General features: G+C 34.9%; 1 non-coding gene across 1 annotated transcript; it reads left to right on the forward strand.

Moving 5' to 3' along the window:
* The first annotated feature begins 1211 nt into the window (after window positions 1-1211).
* Window positions 1212-1285, forward strand: TRNAS-ACU (transfer RNA serine (anticodon ACU)). Its single transcript has one exon. It is a non-coding gene; the product is annotated as a tRNA-Ser (tRNA).
* Window positions 1286-4453: the final 3168 nt, after the last annotated feature.

The following is a 4453-nucleotide window of genomic DNA, read 5'->3' on the forward strand; positions in this document are numbered from 1 at the left end:
GAATTTTTAAAGTTTTTCTAGGAAACGTTTTAGATGAATGCTTATTAGCCTTTGTCAGTATGTACTTTTGCAAAGTGTCTCTGTGGCGCAATCAGTTAGTGTGTATGGCTATTAACCAAAAGGTTGGTGGTTCAATCCCACCCAGAGACGTAATTGACCTTGTTATCAGATTTTGGTGATCTTTAAGTAGACAAGTCAAAATTTCAAACTCCCTCTTATGGTGTAGGGTACCTGGCCTTCTCTGATGTAATAAGAGTTAGATTTGATTCAGTGATTTTATAAAAACAGCTAGGAAGCACAATTTAGCAGTGGGTTGCAGAGAAAAAGAAATATGCTGGCAAAAAAATCCAATTGAGTGATTAAACAGCTCTTCATTTTCTGGCTTTATTTTTATGCTAACAAATTTGTTCTCTGAAAAGTGTCCACAAAGCCAAGTCTCTGATTAACACCTTTGTAGGGATGGTTTTTCACCTATTACTAAATTAAATTTGCTTAATTGGAAAGGCAGCAAGATGCATCCTCATTTCAATGTCTACTGAAATAATACGGGTTGACACCAGGAAACATTAACGCCACTGCATCCTTGCTGCTTTCTCATGTGGAAGTCTGTTTAATGTGAAAACAAGGTGATATCTAATTAGCACACAGGTAAGGATTTAAGAAAATCTTTATTTAAGGGTGAAGATGTTTCTCACAAAATCGTTGCCCCAATGCATCATTGAAATTCAAGCTGGAAAGATGATTTTAATATATCACTTGTACATTTTGTATTGCTCTTCTGGTGACAATGTAGTTTGTTTTTGTCAATTACCCTTTTAATAATAGGGTAAAGAAAATTAAGTGGATTTAAACAAATTAAAATGGTAAAAGTTATTGTACTTCAAGTAAAAATAAAAGAGCAAAAATATCAATCCCAGTTTTGATTACTTAAATTAACAAAAAAAATGCATATAGCAAAGGACAGTTTCAATCTGCCTACCTCTGGGTTATGGGCCCAGCATGCTTCCATTGCAGTACTCTGCTGCACATGTAAGTGCAAGAGATCCTGAAGCACTCACTCATCATGGGAAAGTACCAATGTGTTTCTTCGTTGGTTGATGGAAGAAACATTTTACAAAAACTCTCCAGATTATTGACTTTTTAAAGTTTTTCTAGGGAACGTTCTAGATGTATGCTTATTAGCCTTTGTCAGTAGGTACTTTTTGTGAAGTGTCTCTGTGGCGCAATCGGTTAGTGTGTCCGGCTACTAACCAAAAGGTTGGTGGTTCAATCCCACCCAGGGACATAATTGACCTTGTTATCAGATTTTGGTGATCTTTAAGTAGACAAGTCAAAATTTCAAACCCCCTCTTATGGTGTAGGGTACCTGGCCTTCTCTGATGTAATCAGAGTTAGATTTGATTCAGTGATTTTATAAAAACAGCTAGGAAGCACAATTTAGCAGTGGGTTGCAGAGAAAAAGAAATATGCTGGCAAAAAAATCCAATTGAGTGATTAAACAGCTCTTCATTTTCTGGCTTTATTTTTATGCTAACAAATTTGTTCTCTGAAAAGTGTCCACAAAGCCAAGTCTCTGATTAACACCTTTGTAGGGATGGTTTTTCACCTATTACTAAATTAAATTTGCTTCATTGGAAAGGCAGCAAGATGCATCCTCATTTCAATGTCTACTGAAATAATACGGGTTGACACCAGGAAACATTAACGCCACTGCATCCTTGCTGCTTTCTCATGTGGAAGTCTGTTTAATGTGAAAACAAGGTGATATCTAATTAGCACACAGGTAAGGAATTAAGAAAATCTTTATTTAAGGGTGAAGATGTTTCTCACAAAATCGTTGCCCCAATGCATCATTGAAATTCAAGCTGGAAAGATGATTTTAATATATCACTTGTACATTTTGTATTGCTCTTCTGGTGACAATGTAGTTTGTTTTTGTCAATTACCCTTTTAATAATAGGGTAAAGAAAATTAAGTGGATTTAAACAAATTAAAATGGTAAAAGTTATTGTACTTCAAGTAAAAATAAAAGAGCAAAAATATCAATCCCAGTTTTGATTACTTAAATTAACAAAAAAAATGCATATAGCAAAGGACAGTTTCAATCTGCCTACCTCTGGGTTATGGGCCCAGCATGCTTCCATTGCAGTACTCTGCTGCACATGTAAGTGCAAGAGATCCTGAAGCACTCACTCATCATGGGAAAGTACCAATGTGTTTCTTCGTTGGTTGATGGAAGAAACATTTTACAAAAACTCTCCAGATTATTGACTTTTTAAAGTTTTTCTAGGAAACGTTTTAGATGAATGCTTATTAGCCTTTGTCAGTATGCACTTTTGCAAAGTGTCTCTGTGGCGCAATCAGTTAGTGTGTATGGCTATTAACCAAAAGGTTGGTGGTTCAATCCCACCCAGGGACGTAATTGACTTTGTTATCAGATTTTGGTGATCTTTAAGTAGACAAGTCAAAATATCAAACCCCCTCTTATGGTGTAGGGTACCTGGCCTTCTCTGATGTAATCAGAGTTAGATTTGATTCAGTGATTTTATAAAAACAGCTAGGAAGCACAATTTAGCAGTGGGTTGCAGAGAAAAAGAAATATGCTGGCAAAAAAATCCAATTGAGTGATTAAACAGCTCTTCATTTTCTGGCTTTATTTTTATGCTAACAAATTTGTTCTCTGAAAAGTGTCCACAAAGCCAAGTCTCTGATGAACACCTTTGTAAGGATGGTTTTTCACCTATTACTAAATTAAACTTGCTTCATTGGAAAGGCAGCAAGATGCATCCTCATTTCAATGTCTACTGAAATAATACAGGTTGACACCAGGAAACATTAACGCCACTGCATCCTTGCTGCTTTCTCATGTGGAAGTCTGTTTAATGTGAAAACAAGGTGATATCTAATTAGCACACAGGTAAGGAATTAAGAAAATCTTTATTTAAGGGTGAAAATGTTTCTCACAAAATCGTTGCCCCAATGCATCATTGAAATTCAAGCTGGAAAGATGATTTTAATATATCACTTGTACATTTTGTATTGCTCTTCTGGTGACAATGTAGTTTGTTTTTGTCAATTACCATTTTAATAATAGGGTAAAGAAAATTAAGTGGATTTTTGAAAGAAAACAATACTGTCAATATACTATTAAAACAAATTAAAATGGTAAAAGTTATTGTACTGTAAGTAAAAATAAAAGAGCCAACATATCAATCCCAGTTTTGGATTACTTTAATTAACAAAAAAAATGCATATAGCAGAGGATAGTTTCAATCTGCCTACCTCTGGGTTATGTGCCCAGCATGCTTCCATTGCTGTACTCTGCTGCACATGTAAGTGCAGTAGATCCTGAAGCACTCACTCATCATGGGAAAGTACCAATGTGTTTCTTCGTTGGTTGATGGAAGAAACATCTTACATAAACTCTCCAGATTATTGAATTTTTAAAGTTTTTCTAGGAAACGTTTTAGATGAATGCTTATTAGCCTTTGTCAGTATGTACTTTTGCAAAGTGTCTCTGTGGCGCAATCAGTTAGTGTGTATGGCTATTAACCAAAAGGTTGGTGGTTCAATCCCACCCAGAGACGTAATTGACCTTGTTATCAGATTTTGGTGATCTTTAAGTAGACAAGTCAAAATTTCAAACCCCCTCTTATGGTGTAGGGTACCTGGCCTTCTCTGATGTAATCAGAGTTAGATTTGATTCAGTGATTTTATAAAAACAGCTAGGAAGCACAATTTAGCAGTGGGTTGCAGAGAAAAAGAAATATGCTGGCAAAAAAATCCAATTGAGTGATTAAACAGCTCTTCATTTTCTGGCTTTATTTTTATGCTAACAAATTTGTTCTCTGAATAGTGTCCACAAAGCCAAGTCTCTGATTAACACCTTTGTAAGGATGGTTTTTCACCTATTACTAAATTAAACTTGCTTCATTGGAAAGGCAGCAAGATGCATCCTCATTTCAATGTCTACTGAAATAATACAGGTTGACACCAGGAAACATTAACGCCACTGCATCCTTGCTGCTTTCTCATGTGGAAGTCTGTTTAATGTGAAAACAAGGTGATATCAAATAGCACACAGGTAAGGAATTAAGAAAATCTTTATTTAAGGGTGAAAATGTTTCTCACAAAATCGTTGCCCCAATGCATCATTGAAATTCAAGCTGGAAAGATGATTTTAATATATCACTTGTACATTTTGTATTGCTCTTCTGGTGACAATGTAGTTTGTTTTTGTCAATTACCATTTTAATAATAGGGTAAAGAAAATTAAGTGGATTTTTGAAAGAAAACAATACTGTCAATATACTATTAAAACAAATTAAAATGGTAAAAGTTATTGTACTGTAAGTAAAAATAAAAGAGCCAAAATATCAATCCCAGTTTTGGATTACTTTAATTAACAAAAAAAAATGCATATAGCAGAGGATAGTTTCAATCTGCCTACCTC

Source organism: Pseudophryne corroboree, unplaced genomic scaffold (assembly GCF_028390025.1).
Source record: "Pseudophryne corroboree isolate aPseCor3 unplaced genomic scaffold, aPseCor3.hap2 scaffold_583, whole genome shotgun sequence".
NCBI classification, from domain to species: domain Eukaryota; kingdom Metazoa; phylum Chordata; class Amphibia; order Anura; family Myobatrachidae; genus Pseudophryne; species Pseudophryne corroboree.